This window comes from Pyxicephalus adspersus, chromosome 1 (genome assembly GCF_032062135.1).
Source record: "Pyxicephalus adspersus chromosome 1, UCB_Pads_2.0, whole genome shotgun sequence".
Lineage (NCBI taxonomy): Eukaryota > Metazoa > Chordata > Amphibia > Anura > Pyxicephalidae > Pyxicephalus > Pyxicephalus adspersus.
In genome coordinates, this window is record NC_092858.1 from 96,658,149 (window position 1) to 96,678,706 (window position 20,558).

At 36.7% G+C, this 20,558-nt stretch overlaps 1 protein-coding gene across 1 annotated transcript in view; it reads left to right on the plus strand.

Annotated features, from left to right (window-relative positions):
• Positions 1–20,558, plus strand: part of GRIK3 (glutamate ionotropic receptor kainate type subunit 3) — a 269,833-nt gene that overhangs the window by 194,606 nt on the left and 54,669 nt on the right. The gene's annotated exons all lie outside the window — the stretch shown is intronic.

The window sequence follows — 20,558 nt, forward strand, 5'->3', positions numbered from 1 at the left end:
AAGAGACAAATCTTCCTAAACTTCATGCCTGTTAGTGCAAAAAGACAGGAACAAGGGTGACAATGCGGCAGCCTGTCATTGGATGATCCAAAGCTACTGGATGATTCCCGGTTGGAGAAACACAAATATAGAACATGATTTAATAAAATAAAAAGAAACTGAAAGCAAACAGTTAAATCTTTTAATGCTCAAATAGATAGACAGACATAGGGGAGAGAGAGTAAGTGACATAGAGAGGAATGACATAGGAACAGATAGAGAGAATGAGACAGATAGATAAATAGATATAGGGTTAAGGACATCCGACATGCGGACGCCTCCTAGATATGAACGGGGCTTCCCTGCTCGCTCCTGTGCAGAACAGAGGCTTGACGGGTGGAGGGGGGTGGTTTGCATGACTTGCAGAAGAAATCTTTTGCTAAACTCAGCTGAGGTTGTGGGTGATCTTGGGGCAGTGAGCAGTTTCTTGTAACACTTGACCAAGACAAACTCTGCAGTTGTTTCTTTTTGCATATCAAAGCACCTTGCTCCAGAAGTTAATCAATTTTAAGGCTCCATAAACATTTTTTTTTTGCTTTGTGTGTGAGGAGTTTTTACAGTAACTGACACCACACTGCTTAATAATATGTTGAGACAAACATCTGTCTTAATTGCATTTATTAAATTATGTACCTGTTCCGACTTACATACAAATTCAAGTTAAGAACAAACCTACAATCCCTATGTAACCCAGGGACTACCTGTACATTAAAAAAGACTTATGAATCAGACTCAGCAATTCCAGTGTTTACCTTCCTTTACTTTTATTATATATAGTATTGAGTCCATTATTTCGACACTTACTGACTGTTAGCAAAGTAAGTGTAATAGCAGTTTGTATTCACAACTCTTATTCTAATTTTCATGAGCCTAGCTCTAAATGTAAAAGTCTTCCTCTTCTTTCCCCTATGGTATATACTTCTCGACAAGTAAGGGTTAAACACAGACACTCTTGGGAATTCTCTTCTGCCTATAACCATTCTGAAATTACCACTACTGTTCTGCACGCAATCAGAGACTCCGTTTTCAAGAGAAAAAAGGTTAGGGAGAAATTTCTGATTTTTTCTTCATTGGTTAAACTACGGAGAATCATTTTAATGGAAGCAATGTCCTCTGCTTTTGCAAGAGCTACCATTATTAGCAATATGAAAACATGTCTCCATGGCAACAAGCTCTGCTACTAATCAAGCTTTGATTGGTCAGCTTTGATGCTTCAATTCTCTGAGTTATTTAATGTCTTTTTAATTGTATTAAACGTAATAACAAGGCTTTAGGAAACTTGTGGGAGATTGTTCTAATAAAACAGAACCACATTAGGAGAAACAGCCTTGTTCATTACCTATGTTATCCTGTGCTTACCTTCTACAGTCCAAGTAGAAAAGGCCGATTTTGTGAGGCTGACTGATTGCTGGCAAAAAGAAAACATTGGCTTGATGACAGCAATTTACTGCTATATTTAGCATGATAGGTTAGCATGGCCAGGGCTGTCAACAAGGCAAGGCAATGAGAGCATTTTCAGAGGTCCAAATCATCTACCCTCAGAACCTGATGTAAATCGAGCTCTGCCATATTGTTTTTTTACTATTTTATCAGCCAGATACGTTAAAAAGGTGCTAATAGTGTTATAATAAGCTACAGGAAAAATAAAATGAACTAACCAATTGTTTAGCTTACCTGAAAGGTAAAGACTCCAGGGTGGGATCTCCCTGACATAGGCATATTTTAATTATTAAAGCTCCAAGACTGGAGAAGATTGACTACTTTGAGCTTGGGCGATGCAAACCTGGAATGGATATAGTCCAGGATTGAAAGAATTTGCCAACCAAGAACATGTGACTTTTCAATAAAAGAATTCAATAAAAGGTTTGTTGGGTCACCCAGGTTCTCCAATGGTAGTCTATCTTCTCTTGGAGAGCTTTAATAAAGAATAGTCCATAGTCTTTATCCCTATATCTGCTAATATTGCAGTTTTGAAAGCTCTCACTTTAGGGCATTGTAAATCTTCCTTTTGCTTTTACTGTAATGAAATAAATGATAAAAACAAGGCAGCAAAGAATATTCATCCCTACAATGGTCAGTGTACAGAAACTAGAATCGGGGAAACAAGAATCCAATTTTACCAGCATAGTCTGGGAGGTTAGGTTAATTGTTAAGTAGTTTTTTGTAACTATTCAAGACTAAAATATTTGTTTTCTTAGGACTGATTGTTTTTATTATTTATATTTATATAGTATTTATTATTAGGATATCAAATGAGAAAAAAACAACATAAAAATAGAATATTTTCCTACAAGAAAATGCTTGTCATCCTGTTATTAAAATATTTGACTATTGCAATGATTTTTCTTACAAGTTTTTAGCCTGTAATATCTCTTCCTCCCTAGTAGATACTGTATCATATTATAGGGAGAGGCCATACGAAACTCCAAAAACCTTATTATTTCTACCTTTTGCCAGGGATGAGATATATGAAAACTTACTCCATACCGAGAATACAGCATACACTGGTGTCCTCCAACACAAGCGAAGTTCGGTATCCAGAAACAGTTACCCATGTGTAGTGCTCCAAAGTGCTACCAGTGGGTATAATGGGGAAAAGAGATTTTGGGTATACAAGGGTATTTTGAGTTATTCAGGGGCATCATCAAATTAGTTAATTTCTGGACAGACAGCTTCATATAACTGCCACATCTATTAAGGAACCCTTTACAAGCTGCCCTGCTTTTGATATTAAATATGTTTTTCACTGGCAAAATAAAATTTAGATAGGAAAAAGAAATGTGAAAAAAAAATGCTATAATGGTAGCTGACAATTGTGGATGGAAAACTATGGGCCTGTTCTATAGGAAATAACAGTGACTTGACATAGCTACAAGAGTACTATAATTATGGAAAGCTACAAGTGGCTATTATCTTTCTTATCTGTAGACTGTTTTTCTGTTTCTGTATTAGACCTTCCTTCTTTCCCTATGTGAGTTGCAGCTAAGTTCATTGTATTGTACAGTTTTTTTTTGCTACATTTCGACTACATTCTTAGCCCTGTTCACCTTACAGCATTAGGAGGTGTGAGACATTGACAATATGTCTGTCTGTCACCTCTAAATTGAAATCAGCTGTTAGCTTGCTAGAATACACAAACTAAGGTGAATATTAGTGGGCAAGTGTGTCATTTTATATCTAAAACCACTTGTGTAAGAGTCAAAGGTCTACAGATCTGTCTCATGCTGCATACACAGCTTTCACTGTAATGTCATCCAAATGAGCACTCAAGTTAGCTTTATTTCTTTTCTGTGCATTGTACACTGTACTTCAGCAAGAATGTCTTTTAACCAGCAGCATTACAGAGCTTAATAGCACACACAGGTTAGAAGTACTATGCAAGGCCATATAACGGCACAGTTGTTTTGTTCTTTTACATATCATTTGTGCAAAGCTGTATAGAGAAACTGATGAGCTGTACAGATCATAAATACTGATGAGGTCTTTTGTTATTTTAACTTTTATGAAAGGCCGGTGCAAAAAATTTCTATGTGACAAATCAGTCATAAACAGATATGTTTCTGCCAGCTCATGCAAGAAACTTTTAGCTTATGTATTTTGAGTTTCCTTTGCAAGTTTTTTCTTCAGTGCCTATTCATATTTTGTTAATTTTCTTGCTGTAAAAATCATGTCCAAAATCATCTGTTCAGTATATGGCAAGCCAGGAATGTCCGGCCCGGGGGCCAATTGCAGCCGTGTTCAGATTTCAAACGGCCCGCAGCCTCTGTCATAAAATCTATAATATGCAGCCCGGCAGCACTGTTGACCACAGTATAAAATACACTCGTACAAAAAGCTATTTTATATTTCATTAGAGTTGATCAACTGCCTTGCAATTATCAGCCTGCTACTCGGGGGGCATAATTGGCAGGACGGGTGTTCCATGTGTGCACAGGGAATCCCCTACATCATGATAGTGGGCATGTGCTGTGCGGGACCTGCATGGACCCCTCCCACTCTGATTCCAAGGACATGCTCTGCACGGAGCCCGCACTAACACTGTACTCCGTGCACAAGGAATCCCCCACGTCACCCTGGTGGGCAGGTGCTGTGTGTGACCCACACAGACCACTCCCACACTCTCTCCGAGTACGTGCTGAATGGTAAGCCCCCACACATTTTCACCTCACCAAATTTGGCCCTCTGAGGAATCTCTATATATTGTTCTTGTGTATATTATAGATAGCAGTTTTAGGACATTATATGACATTCCCTATTAATAGAATTTCCATGAGATTTAACGAAGAAGATATTGAGATTGCCCATTGTGTCAAATTTGTAGGTATCTGAAGAATATCCAGTTAGGCAGTCCATGTGTTGTTTTCAGGTTATGCACCATCTTTAGGTGTATTATTTCAGAAGCTTGTGTCTAGCCATTTTCCATTTTCAATGTTAGGGGGAGACCACAGGTCACTAAATAGCATGAATCTCTAAATTTCTCAGTTACAAAAATATGGAAAATCAATATTACAAAATGTGACACATGCAGTAACAACTGCAAGCTAAATATAATATTTAATCACTTAAAGGAAATACTTCAAGGAAAAAAAAAACAATCCACTATATAATATCACTATGTGTTCTCTAGTTAAGAGTGATAAATATCTACAACATTTCAATTTTGAGTGGAGAAAGCTAGAATGATCTTCTTTGGCTTTGCAGGGGATCATATACTGGTTGCCATGTAATGATGTCAGTGCTAGACTGGTAGGCTACAGTAGGAGACTAGTTTAATACATATAGATAATACATATAGATACATGAAATGATGATACATCACATCCCATTATACAATTACTTCTTGTCCCACAATATACTGCACTGAAGAGGCAATTAAATTGTAAATAGTTAATTACTACTTGCAGTGCTATTTTAATACATTCTACAAAAAGATGAGACTAAAGAAGTGCTGGTTTCTTTATTGTATTGTAGATTAACATACAACAAATAATTCATTTTAAAATACCACTTACTGTAAAATTGATTTGGTAGGCTTAGTTTATCAACACCCTGGAACCCTGAAAGAGCTTATGTAATAATTACCCTATTCTTACCACACAAACACACATATGTTACCAGTAGGCATATAAATCAATTACATCTACTATTATCTTTTTTGTCTTTTTTGAAGACGGGCAGGGTCAGGAGAAGGACCTCTCTTGGGGGATGCACGGGCCAGAGCCGCGGACCACGTCCCTATAGGGATTCCAGGCTCAGGGCAGTGGGCTCAGACCTGCGATGGGAGAGTGGGCGACTTGTGGCATCATGACGTTACTAAAGGGGAAGTTTCTTCCCCTTTGAGTGACACCCCGCTCCCAGCACATGCGCGGTCCGTAGCTGGTAAATTTAGTGTTCCGCTGGTCCAAAAAGGTGGGAGACCACTGTTCTAGAGGAGACAAATTATAAAAAGTTTTTATATATAGAAATAAGTCAACATGATAACATTAAACTAAAGTGAGATCCCCTTTGAGACTTCAAAGTATGTATGTTGGAAAGACATGCCATCTGACAGTACACCTTGAATTCAAGCTTCAAAGTAAAACTAAACACTTTTATGGTGAATGGGCTCTTACCAAGAATGCATGATATACCCACCTTTGCCTTAACATGTATGGTAAACCTATCCTATAGTATGCTGTCTTTCAGTGGGCCTGATTTAGCTCTCCAAGGCTGGAGAGGATATACTTTCATCAGTAAAGCTGGATGATCCAGCAAACCTGGAATGGATTTCTTCAAAGTCATTTGCTATTTGATAGCAGGTTTGCTGGTTTAACCAGCTAAAAATGTATCCTCTCCAGCCTTGGAGAGGTTTTATAAATCAGGCACAGTGATGGAAGGTTTGTAAATTCTCTGCATCACTATTACTTATTATCTTCAGCTAGACTTCATTTAGTTTTGGCATATTCCAGCTCAATTTTTGAGTAGCCATTGTAAATGTAACATTTGTGTATGGCCAAGTTGTTTTATTTGTGTATGGAGTTGTTTTATAGCAATTATATCCATTCACAGCATTTTACAGTGAGTTGGGCCGAGCACCGTAGTGTACATACACAGCATGTCGTGTACACCAAAACAAAAAACTGATAGGATTAAGAGGAATCAATTTTTAGAATAGCAGATCATTATCTCCTTTACATTTCTTATTATATAAATATATATTTGCGCATAAAAATGTTGTTCTGTAACATTATTATCATATTTATAATGCGTATTGCCTACATAGGTATCGTGTCTGCCCTTGTCCCAAATAAATGTTATCCGTGTAAAAACACAGTACCCAATTCACAGTACATTGGTACTAGTGGTACTAGTTCCTTCTGGTGCATGCTCCAGGGTAAAGGAAAAGTATTTTAACTTTTTCTAGTAACAATTTTTAAACAGGATTCTGCACTTAAGAGTCTTAAAATTTGTGTTGCAAGCCGGTGGAAAGTTTTGACTGTAACTTTGCTTTAGTGAAAAAAGCTCAGGAATTTCAAAGATCAACAACTGATGTAGAAAGTATTGCTGGCATAATCACATCAGCGCAGTTTCAGTTACCATTGTACTATATATGCTAGATGCTGGGGTCATGCAGCTCAAGAGGTGTGTGCTCATGATACCTTGCAATCACATAAATAAGTTAAATAACGATAGGTGTCTTTGAAACCAAATGAGGACCAATGTTAAACCTCGGAGACATAGGTCTGTGGGGAACATCTTTGGAAAGAATGCGAGTACCTTCTGCAGATCTACTATTTGTCAATTTTGTAGTGGAAGAATACTTTTGTATTTATTAATTTTTGTCACTGCTACATTTGTAGTAAAGCTTATGTGTTAGGAATGGAAATCACACAGAAAAAATCTTGCAAGCAGCGTCATATATCTTTGTCTCTCACTGCGGTTTTATCACACTCTTATACACAGGTAATATCTGTATCTTTGTCCTATTGTTGAAATAAACGATTGGACTATGTGCAGCCAAAATCATACTGACCCTTATAAGTATGAGCAGCCATAATTCCGTCTAGAAAAAAACACACATTTATATTGTTTATAAAAGGTTTTTTTTATGTTACTACTGATTGTAGATTTTTTTTCCTAATAGAAGGGCAGAAGAAGATTGAACTAATTTTCCAGTTATCCTTGTAAAAATGCCGAACCCTCCACTATCACCCGATTTATCTAAGTTGGCTCCAGGAGCAGAGTACAGACCTTTATTAATCAAGCAGTAGACAGGTCCTCCCTGTCCCTGACTGAGCAGCTCAGCACTTCCCTGAAAGGCTTTTATTCTATGAAGATGGATGACTACACAACGTTGTTGTTAACATACATTACAGATTGTTCTGCAGGAGTCGTGATCAACTGAGACTTTCGAATTACCAGCTTCTCTGCTGAGAGACAGTAGCAGCAAATTGGGGCTGACAGCAAAAATGTGGGAGGAGGAGCAAGCAGTGGGAGAGAGGCAGAGGCGAAAATTGAAAGTTTTATAGGTATAACAAGAGATCAAGGGACACTGATTGAGCTTCAAAGTAGTTAACAGCACAACACCATTGCAAGTGCTGTAATTCCAAATCTGCTTTGCATTAATAAATCCTTTATTTCTTTACAGACTTTAAACAATAATATATATATATATATATATATATATATATATATATGTATAAAATATTGAATAAATAGGGAATATTTGTATACATACGTAATGCCTTATTCCAGAAGGTGCTTGATAGTTGCAGTCCTCTTTTTTTTAGGTAGGAACTAAAACAATCTCACATTTTCTTAATTTTATGGCCTTATATTGTTTATGAAATTTTTAGCTGTTGTCCTTGCCACATCCATCTTGGTTATAGGTTGCCTAACTGTCATTGACAGTTTTAGGAGCACCTAAGATGTTCCAAATGGGTACTGGAAGGAATAATTCTATAGCAGCAAACCTGCAAAAGCATAGCCTTCATATAGCAACTGCCATTCAAAACATTTTTTATCTATTGAGATTTTTGTTGACTCCTATATTGGTTGCTACATCTTGGGCAGCCCAATCATCACATTCCTTTTCTTCCTGTCTCTTGAAAATGATGAATGATTCCCAAACATGAGCAAGTATGAGGATGGAGTTTAATCCCGTGGTTCCGAAAAACAAATGTAAAGATTCAAGCAGGAGAATGTAAGATAACTCATATTAGCATAGGCTTTTATATGTACTAGCTAAGTCACTGCAAACTTTTGTTTCTAGCAGCCATTTGTGTAAAGAAATGTAGGTAGAGCTTAAATTCTGTGTAGTAAAGGATAGGTACAAAGTCTTTTTGCAACATCGTCCCCCTTATAAGTGTAAGGTTTGATTTGGGGCTTATTTTCAAATCTAGCTGGAAGGTATCCCGAGATAGCTTCTCCTCTTTTCTTGGCAACCTGGTGAAAAATGTAATGGGAAACCCACTTTTTAAACTTTATGTCTAGCCATACATTTGTTTAGGGGTTGAAATAAGCAGGGAAGGGTTTAATTCCCTTTAGGTAATTGTTTGCTGTCTTCCTCTTTCTAGGGAGCTTTCCTTTCACTTCCAAACACACAGCAAGAAGTGAGAGAAAATCTTTCCACAGTTAACAAAATTTTCATTCCAAAGAGTTGTTCTTAAATACATGTCCCCATTGGAGGATTCGACCTCATCTATTTCTATAAAAACAACCCAAAATGTTAGCTTGTCCTTCACTTTTGTCTTAATGACAATGTACACACCAAGGAGATGAACCCACACGTGAACTGATACACCTTGGTTGTCTAATCTACAGTCTGGTCGACTGATGACCAAGTAAGTGCAGTGGAGAAGAGTAAGATCACCAACATAACCAAGCTGTCTAGCAGGGGCATCCAGGTGACATGAATAGCAAAGTAGAAATACAGATAGTGTTGCAGACAAAACAGGTCACATATGTGTATTTTAAATTTGTATTTAGCTTTGTGCTTGGAGTTCAGGCTTAAGTTTGAAATGCATTGTAAAAAAAAAACTAAGAAGGATGATCTCTAGGGAGCACACGTGTTGTCAGTAGAGTTTCCGTGACATTTGTTTTTCTAAGTATTATTCCTTGTTTTAGCTACACAAAAGTTATTGTGGCAGCCAGGCAGCTGCTGATGCCATCAAAAATATGAGCAGGTGTACTAAATTAAGTATGCATACACTGCTCTGCCAAGCCATGATAAAAAATGGGACTTTGTCTTTTTCTTTTATCCACCTCAACGATCAACCATGCTAGAAGCCAGGGTAGACTGAGGTTACAGGCCTTCTACACCACGTAACAATGGATGTAAAAGAAAATGCAGCATAGGTTTTCCTTTCCTCTTCTCTCTTTTCTGTAGAATTTGTTGATGTATAACTGCATAACAAATAGCAGTCATTTTTGCAGTGTGGAATAATGGAAGAAAGGTGTCACTTTGGGTTTCATTTATTAAAGCTCTCCAAGGCTGGAGAAGATACACCTCATCAGAGAAACTGAGTGATCAGCAAACCTGGAATAGAATTAAATAAAAATAATTTGCTATTTGTTAGCAAATGTTTTCAATCCTGGACCAGATCTATTCAAGGTTTGCTGTATCACCCAAGTTCTAACATGATAGTCTGTCTTCTCCCACCTTGGAAAGCTTTATTAAAGCACGTCTTTTTGTCCAAAAGCAAGAGTGTATGGTAAATGTTCAAATTGATTGGCAAAGCAGTCATTGCTGTTGTTTTGCAACTTGATGACTACCATCATATATAAATCATGTGATGACTATGCTAGGCTGCCTATATAAAATCTTCCTTTTCTATAGATAGCAAAGACCAGATTTGCAGTTAACGTAGAGTTCAGTGGGGTAGCACTGTGTAGTAGAAGGGAAGAATTGATAGTGTTGTCACCCCTCTAGAACTGTCTTAATCAGTTGTTCATCAGTATAGTCATTATCATCTTATATTGTTATAGTGCCAGCGTATTATGCAGTGCTGTACAGATTCTAAAGTCTGTAAATGTTCTCACTCAGGTTATTTTACATCAAATAGTAGTTATAGTACTAGTTAGTATGTGGAAGACATTGTGCAGGTTTCCAAGTAGCTTGGAACAAGTCTAGTTAAAAAATATACTCACTCTGACTATCTGACTATCTACTACTAGAAAGTCCATAGTAATGTTACTAACTGTCCCTCAGTGGAGTTTACAATCTCTTATCCCCACCATGGTCATATGTCATTAAATCAGGCCCAGTGAGTCAACCCTGGTGTTTCCTGATTAAAAACTGTGACAATCCTTCCACTGAAAATAATTTCCATAGTGGCATCTAGTTATGCAGACAGTCTGGAGAAAGTGGAGGCAGATTAGCATGAGCAATCTGTACCCTGATAAGAAAGCCTTTAAAAAGATACATTTAAGAACTGAATCAGTATTAAAAACAGCGACATGGCATATGTTAGTATATATTTAAAATGCCATTGTCAAGGACACTAATCTTCATATATAAATATTTTAAAACCTGTCGTTGCTTTGAATCCTCAGCTCTTTGAGGATAAAATATCCTTCTAAAAACATGCTTAGAAGATCTTGCCCAGCAGCATATTCTTCTTGCATGTTTTATTCTATTGTTAACAACTGATTGCAGAGGGACAGACTTATTTCACATTTTTTTTAAGAATATACATTTATATTATTCCAGTGATTTTTTTTTAATGTTTAAAGTCAAATGGTACTTTTATCTAATATTAAGCAGTATATCATTGTCTGGGTTTATACACATATTAAAATATACCTTTTTTGATTTTTTTTTTTTACGATGGATTAGACTTGTTAAAGGATAAAATGCCTTTGATGACAATGGAAGTGTTTGCTATATAGTGGAGCATGACAAAACGAACTGAGGAAGGAGGAGAAGGAACTGAGCAGAAACATTATAAATGTTGATTGTACAGGCAGAAAATGCAGCTAAGGAGGAACCTGTGTTTTCAGCTGAAAGGTGCCTATTATACTTTCCACAGTAACAGTACTGATGGTTCATTGAAAGTGTGAGAATTGACTATAGCCTGCCAAAACTGCAGTGAATGTCAGGAGCTTGGAGCTGACAGACATTCTCAGTGGGTGTCTCAGCTATCAAAATGTATTTCACAAACAACACTCCTATTTTGTCCTTGTTTTACGTTTGTCAAATTGTTCAAAATGTCCCTCAAACAGCTGATGAAGAAAATGTCACTATACAAAATGTGTATTTTTAATTTTAGTGATACCATGAACACGCTCTGCACTTTATGAAAAGTATTGTAATCAGTAACCGAAGCATAGAAGGCATGCAGTTGGTGTTTATGAGCTTTGAAATAAACATGTAACAAAATTTTAACAGTTGGTAAGAACCAAGCGTAGCCTGGGAAGAACACATTATGAAGGTAGGGGAAAGTGTTACAGCCGCTGTGAAAAAGCAAAACATAAGAAAATTGTGTCATTTTCAGTCACGAAGATAGTGTGAAAAGCTTACTTGCAATATGTGCAAAAGTGTAAGGGAGATGATAAGCAAATTTAAAGCAATGATAGGTAAATGTGTAAGGACAGAAAGTCATGATTAAAACACAGGAACGTAACAGCCACATATAATATGTTATAGTTTAGTCCTTATGTATCACACTTCTTGGGTTTACTTATTTCACATTTCCTCAGTTTACAAGCCATGCACTCTCTGCTGTTCGTTCTGCCTCCCTGCATTGTAAAAACAGTAAGACAAAAGAAGAAGAAGACTCCACCTAATAGAACTTACAAGCCAAGAGATGGAAAAGCGTAGAGGGGGTATGGAATGGAGGCTAATTACTGATGGTTTAGGCAGGACCACCATCAGAGTTTTCTGGGCACCATGTTAGATACACTTTCTAAGTCACCTTCCCATGTCTAAAAATTCCAGCATTGCAAAAGTCAAGCTCTTTTAAATGGGACCCAATACAGAAATACCCTTTTCCCCTCTTTGATTGCAGCCCTGGGGTGAGGAGACAGATTAAGTTGGGTAGACAAGTTTAAATAGGTTGGTTGAAGGAGTTTGTTTAAATGTGTTGAAGGTAAGAGAAAGTCTAATGGAACAAGGGGGGAGTGGATGCATCTCTAGAGAAATCTTGGAGCCGGAGAAGGTTATAAGTGAGGAAGTCAACAGGCTCCGATTCGATTTTACAAATTTATAGTCCATGCCACTCATTCAAATTATTGCATTAAACATTAAAGGCTAGATGTAATGTATACTGTGTAAATACAGAAATGTTTATTTATAATACCATGGTATTCATAATGTCATGGAAGTTACTACGGAAGTAACATGCAAACTCTGAAGAGTCCATTTTCAGTAATGAGTTGAAGCCAGGGTTCCGCATTGCTTTTGATTGCTTATGTCTTAGGTGACAAAACATCATCACTGCTCCTTTAAAATAAAATTACTGCACTGTAGCTAAGCTCTCTGTAAAGCACAACGTTTTTTTGAAATTCAGACCCTTTGTCCACTCCTTAGCATTTCCTAAAATGGGGAGCCTCAAGTGTAGCCCCAGACATCACCAAATGGCTCTGCAGACAAGTAATAAGAAACTGCAGACATATGTTAAATTGTCAGAGACTAGAGGCAAGAGATAGTCCAGGACATAGCCATAGAAAAATCGTACATAAAAATGCTAGTTCATTAAGGAAGTTTCTTTAAAGAAGATAAAAAAAATGCATAAAAAACATAAAAAGAGACAGCAGCAGAAAGTAAAACTGTGTGAAAACGTGAACCAACTATTTAACTACTAGTGCCTAGTCTATAGAATATTTTTATTAAATGACTGGAGAACCAAAACAGACATCTGTTGGCAGCAAAAAGGCTGCATTCAGTTTCCAGGCTTCAGGTTGTGTATCAGTGATGTAGAGTGCAGTACACCAGCACCCAAATAGAAAAAAGCTTAAATAATTCCAATAGACAGTTTCCATTTGTATTTGTGTTTTGGGTCTTATTATTTCATAGGACCACAGTGCACTGTAGATTTTTTTTTTTGTATCAAGCTCAACGCCTCTAATCTGAGCCCTAACACTAATAACCCTCCTTCTGCCGCAAACTCGTATCATCCCTAGATGGGAGCCACGTACAATGGTGGTCCCGTGATGAAAGCAAGAAGTGCCAAGTGTTAAAAGAAACTTATTTTCAGCTATGTTGGAAAAAAAAATAAAAAAATAAGTGATGTGTAATAGCAGAGATCCTGATATATTGGTTCGCCATGTGAAGGAAAACTAGATAAAATGGCATATCCCTCCTTTTCACATATATTAAATTGGTTGGTAATAATACATTATTCTTTATGTTTGGTCGAGTAATATCCATAGGTATATAGTTAAATAAATATAATATGTTTAAAAAGTTAGACAGAGAAAGAAGAGAATATAAAAATGTAAAATAAAATCTGGAAAGGAACACAGAGCAGTACTTGTGTAGCATTAAATAGTTGCTTTCTAAGTTAATTCTGAATTTGATCCACATTTGAATTGCAGGTTACAGTTCAGTAATGCTAAATAATACATGTCTTGTCAGCTCATTACAACCTCAGAGACGAAATAAAGCTTTTGATAGAATATTTAACTATTGAAAATGGAACACGACATATTCTTCTCGGATTTAGATTTGCAAGTGGGAATCCATTCAGTTTAGACTAAAATAAATGCATTTTAAAAGTAACCCTATCACTCACATTGCAAAAATTGCTTTAGCTATTATAAGCAATGTGTAGGTTTAATGCTTCCGGCTTGGGGAACAATACAGATCTGGCAGCATCCCAAGCTGGATTCTTTCTAAACAGAAATTGTTTGGAATTTCAAGGCAGCAAGTATTATTATGCCTAATTGTTTTATACGTTTTAGTAGGGTTGAGGAAACTGGCCTTGGAAAATTAATAGAGTTCTTTATATAAATAGGTGTTAGGAAAGAGTTGGAAGGAAAGAGTTTAACCACTTCAGCTCTTGTACACTTTATGGCAATTTTTACATTTCCATTATTAATATTAATAAACAGTATTTATATAGCGCCAACATATTAAGCAGCACTGTACATTAAATAGGGGTTGCAAATGACAGACAGACACAGGCAGTGACACAGGAGGAGAACCCTGCCTCGAAGAGCTTACAATCAAAGAAATGGATCTGTTTATTTAAGCTCAACTTTTTTCTTCATTTTTCATTATTTCAAATAGAAAACTAAGGTCTCATTCCCACTATGTTGTGCAGGTTATATAGTGTGTGATACACAAATATATCAGACATATGCATAGGGAGCAATGTATAATGTTCCTGCTTATGCATTGTCTGTTTTTGTGCAAAGGGGTATAGCAGAGAAAAGGGTTAGCATTAAAAAAATAAGGCAATTCTGTATTTTTTTTTTGTTCAATGGAATGTGTGAAAAAAAGTTTGTTTTAAATAAAGCTAGCAGAAAAATATTAGTTAGGAGAATATAGGGCCCTGGTCTAGTGCCAATGCTCACCAGACACCTTTTCTCCAATCTAACTTTGCACTCTTCACCTAATGAAGCCAGGTACTAACCTGCTCATTGGCGGCAGCACATACTCTGCTTCCCCTTCAGCTGGGCACAGCCTCAGTTTATGTGCTGGGGATGCTGATAAAGGTATATCTCAGGTGAAAAGTACACAGCTAAAGCAAAGCTGGGAATGCTGCAATCTACTGAGCAAAAGGCAGACAACTATTTCCTTTCTGCTGGAAGCAAAGCTGCCGGAAGGAATAGACAGAGTGTGTGCCCACTGCACGGGACCGCCAACCAGAGAAGCGTCCCCTAACAGGAAGGAAGAAATTAACCAGGGCTAAATAGGGGTAATTAGGTAGGTAAAAACGAACATACTTGATTAAAAAAATACCTTGTAAGGTTTTTGTGAAGCAGGACTAAACCTTTACATTCACAAATTAAAACCATACATGTTTTTTTTAATGCAGCAGGAACAAACCATACCAAACCAAACCATACCATTACCTGCCTGATCACAATGTTTTAGTTACACTCACCTGTCTTTGCGTTAAATAGACAATAACAATACAATAATATATTTCTACCAAAACATCTGTGACATAGGCACTAATACCTACAGTATTATGTAATATTGTTATGATTGTTTATATGGTAAAGAGTGCCTTATTCTTATGCAAGAGCACCTTAATGGGTAATAAGGGTACTCGCATTGAAATGGCTGACTTAATTATGAATTTGGAGACAGGCAGGTAGTAAAGTGGACAGCCCATGAAGAACCCAATTAGTAAGGAAGACAGGAAGGTTGGAGAAGGTTGGAGACTGTGACTTTGGGTTTGTAAAAATATGTTTTTTTTTCATATCAGTAGGTAGTTGGAGAGGAGAAAGGTATGTGGGTGTGGGTAGAGGGTTATGTGTTTGCCACAGAGATCAACTTTAAGTCTTTAACTTTTAAAAGTTAAAAATAAAGTAGAGGTTAATTTTTATTAAGTAATGCACAATGAAGAAAATATTTCTAAAAATTAATGCTGAAGAATCAAGTTTCACCTTTTATTAAATATTTTACAGAAACAAAAGAACATGTGATGTGTTATTTTTCTGTTGAGTAACGCTGGCACTTGACAGTGTCTTCTTTTTAACAAGTGACACAATGGCTTTCTGAACAGCAAGACAATGTAAGTTCGCACAAAGGGTTTTATCTATGCATATTGCTGTGCACATTATTAAATTCGGAGATGATAAGGCTTAACAAAATGATACAGTCCAGTAATTGACTGGCTGGTTTTCTAATGTCATAACATGACTAATGGAAGCTTTAGCTCTGCTGGTTTGAGCAACGAAAATTTGCTGTCAGCAGTACCTCTAATTGGAGATCACCTTTACCAACTTAACCAGTTTCATAAATATTCAGCTGAACAATGCAGGCCTAAAGTGTGCAAGTTGCCTAATTTGCTCTTTGTTTGACATTCATTGTCAAGGACATGGCGATGACATTCCTGCAGTCCTGAGCGATGGTAATTCTGTACTAGAGGACAGTGTGTTCCAAGAGTGAAAACTGTGTGCTTCCAGTAATTGCCACCAAGTTGTCCACAATCCCATAATAACATAAACATCAGATTATTGTGCTGTATCCTAAGCTGCTGAGAGAGAAAGAAAAGTCTTCTAATGACTGAGAGGAAGTGCATTTTTGAAGGAAATTTATTTTTTGAAAAAAATCCTTTTCTTGGCTAATCTGAGCGACTCAATTGGGTCAGTCCTGATCTGGATCTAGATTGGTGTGGAACAAGTCCAGAATCTTTGAGAAGGTCTTATAACCCTGTTCCAACCCCAGCTAGAAATATTGCTTTGTGATTTGTCCATGGATAGATTTTAGACTTTTAAAATAACCTTTGCATTGTGCTTATGTGCCCACTGCCATTTAATGAAAGACCGACACTTTGCAAGCAGTTTGGGCCTGATTTATTAAAGCTTTCCGAGGCTGGAGAGGATACACCTGAAATGGAATTACTAAAAGTCATTTGCTATTTGTTAGCAAATGTTTTTAGTTCTGAATCAGATCCATTGCAGATTTGCTGGATCACCCAGCTTCACTGATGAACATGTATTCTCTCCAGCCTTGGAGAACTTTAATAAGTCAGGCCCTATATGTTAAAATGGTGCAGATAGCAGTGACCTGCAAGGTGCTGCCTAAAGCCTTGTTGTAAAATACCCAAAATATTCATTAAGTAAAACTAAGTAACTGGATCACCGTTTTATTTTTTTGCTACCAATCTGTGAAACATAAGCAACTGCAATGTTTTTTTCTTTTTGGTAACTATTATTTTTCCCTTTTTTTTGTTTCTCAGGAGGTCTGAGCTCTTCTAGCTTTTTATTTTAAATTTTTTGTCTATATTGCTGTGGACTAGCTTCTGATATTTGTAACCGAGGTCCATGATTAGGTTTGGGAAAGGGTTTTTAACTGTTTGTATCTGACATATTGGACAATTTTTGCCTTATGAAATAAGCTGGTAAATATTCCTTTCCACGTGAAGTATGGTATTATGAACATATTCCAGTGCCTCTGCCCCTAAATCTACAGGTAACTGTTACTGTGTAAACTTCTGCATCTGCTCTCGATGATTCTTAACCTTTATGGGTATAGGATAGTTGTTTAAATAAAAACAGTCAAAAACTGAAGAGTCAGAAACAAAAGTGTGTAATACTGGGTAATCACCTAACCCTACAGTGTTTAATGCAACACTGGCCGCACTCGTTTTCTTCCATATAGTACCTCTTCTTTGCCACAAGACTCTTCTGGGTCCAATGAGACAGCCAGCATCACTCGGATCACACACATGAGCAGAGTTTGTGGCCAGCATTCAGTGTATTGATGCAGAGGGAATCTACACATCTGAACTTCTTTTGGCACCTTTCAGAAGGAAGAGAACCCAGAGCATCATGACCAACCAGAAGATAACACAAAAAAATTGAAAAATGGCATAACATACTGTAGGGAGGAAGGGGAAAGGGGGAGAGGGTAGTCTGTCCAAGAAAAAACTTTGGTAGTGGAACTGAAACTGTGACATGTAACTGACTTAAAATATCTGTTTTAATTACTTTATTTGGTATATAAAAATCCAATAGTTGTTCCCCCACTGCTGGTCTCTAATAAAATGCTGTCATTATACCCAGCAAGGATTCTTTTACTGATTTTAGAGCCTGTGCGTACATGACAAGTGGTAGGGGATCCTTACATATGCATGTCTTTTTTAAGAATATAAATGATATTTAATAAAGTTAGATTCTGATCATTGTTTTCAATGATCATATTCTTTCACCACACTCTCAGCAATGAACATTCCCTTTGCAGTCATGGAAATCATGTAACCTGCCAAAATATCAAGGGTAATGTCATCCTAGAAGTATTAATGCTCTAGTGCCCCAGTGACATTTGGTAATTTGCCAGCAAGGTGACCAGTAATGTGCTTGTGCAGCATGAAGAACACAGGAGATGGAATCAGAATAAATAAAATGTAAAGGATTTTTCCTCTGGTGGACATGTAGATTTAAAGCAACAGTAATATCATGTACATACCAATTTTAGGGCAACATATTAAAAGAAACTACAGAATATAAAACTGGAAGAAATTGTGTATTTTTGTTGCTGTAAGCATTTACTGTTATGTATCCTCTTTTTTTTTAAAGTTGCTTTTTAATATGGCACTTTGATGGTCAGAACACCCCTGACTGCTAATGTTTATACACATTGTGCTACCGTGTTGCTCTGTTTGTTGACCAAAGCCCCATGAATTATCTGGTACACTTATTATAAGAAAGCATCAGTTCTTTCCTCTTCCCTCGCAATGCAGATCTGGCTGGCAGAGTGGTTAATTGCCAGATCCAAGCAATGTTAGCTGGGAGTCCTTGATGTGAAATACAGGTTCTCCTTATCCTTTCCCGGCAAAAAAAGTGTTTTCCATAATTTAAATAATACTATCCGTGGCTTAGTTATTCCTATTTTGTGGCACTACCCTAAAAACTGACCCCATAAGGAAAGAACAGATTTAACTATTTGTGGTTTCTTTAATTTTTTTCCTTTACCTGAAATGATGCAAACAAAAGCTTTTTTTCCTACAATGGCTGCTGTATAAATATTATTCTGCAATTACCTGAATATATGCACAAATATGTGCAGTAGCTTGTGCTCGATCTGTTTTATGCCTTTCTATTTCAAGCCTTTTTCCGCCAACTTTCATTCAGCTTCACCAAAGGGGAGTGCCTGAGATTCTATCAATGTGTCAAGTATATTCTAAATGTGTCATTTATATGCCCTTTCTGGTCACATAGAACCCAGTGAATAGGCCAACTGCTTCTGTTTGATACAGGGGGCGTTTTTTTATCTGTGCAATGATGCAAGAAATCAATATGAATGAGACAGGGCAGCAGAGAAGTGGAGCGGATAGGTAGATATGTGTGGTGCATACCATAAAACATTTAAAGGTATAGTCTTATCAGAAGGACCAGGCAGAGCAAGGCTAGTTGTTCTTATTGGTTGTTACAGCAAGGATCTGTGATAATTAATGTGATGCATTAGCAGCAGGTAATGCGTCCTTTGTCTGTAGGCAGATAGATTAGTAGGAAAATGTGTATTACCAAGCTGCCTCTTGCATTGCTCTGTGTACAGTAGATTAGCTTTTTTTTTCTACAACTATTTTTTATTCAGATTACTGCTTCCAGTCTACAAAGCTCATTCTCATTATTACTTTCATAAATATATCATATATATTGTCCATATATACACTACCAATATAAGGAGTGGATGATAATAAACTTTAAATTAATTCTAAAGAGCAAAATTTTTAACTCCTTAGTGAGCAATAGCTATATGTTCAATTTCCCCATAATGTTTGCATTGTAAAAGCAGTGATGGACTTTTTTTTAACTCTTATCTATGTAGCTAAGGACCAACAGCACTAAACAAGCCTTTTATATGTAAACTCTTTTTATTATTTTCTTTTTCTCTTGGTGTTTTAATCAATTTTATCCATTTTCAGTGACCTGTAAAGCAGCAGTTAGAAAATAATGGATTTTAATCGTATTATCATTTGTGTAAAGTGCAAACATTGTTAGCACAAAAAAGGCTAATTTTAAATTAATGTAAATTAGTTCAGTTGTTCCTTTTTTCTGTTTTTATTTTATGTATTTTGCACGTACTGTAACAGATTGTATTTTATATAACTCAAAATGTATTAATACAAAATACCATAAAAAAGCAATCTAATTACAGTATATCAAGAATGTTTATCAGTATAACCTGCTGCCTTGAAGACGTTTTAGGAGTGAGTATGCTCTCTTGTCGGAAAACGGTTAATCTACCAACAGTTATCTAAGTCATTATTTATCCATGGCTTTGGTGACCGTTATGATTAGACTGGGAGGATACACTTTCATCAGTTAAACTGGGTGATCCAGCAAACCTGAAATAGATCTGGTCCAGGATTTAAAACAGGTGCTAACAAATAGCAAATTACTTTTAAGAAATCTATTCCAGGTTTGCTGGATCTCCCAGCTTCACTAATGAAAGTGTATTCTCTCCAGCCTTGGAGAGCTTTATTAAATTAGGCCCTCTATCTAAGTAAATGTTTCCACAGCCCCTCCAGACCCTATCCCCTTTCCCTGAAGTAATTTTTGATTCAATACTTTATTTGGAGACTTTGCAGTTAACTTGAAAATTTGATAGGTGACTTTAAACGTATTTTCCTGACCATACTTTACCCTATTTTACAGAAAGGCTACAGTGTATACAAACATATAAGGCACATTTTTTTTCCTCAAAATGCCTTTGGAAAAATAATCTTGGTTTATACTTAGGTCACACCACTGTATGATGCTGTGTCCCCAAATAAAATATGTAACAAACTCATTGGAGATAATAGGTATTTTACGTGAAGACACCGCACCATCTACTGGTGGCCAACAATAATGCACAAAAGATCATAAAGGAACGTAAATCCAACTCAAAAGTTGCTCTAGGTTTATCTCGAGTCAAA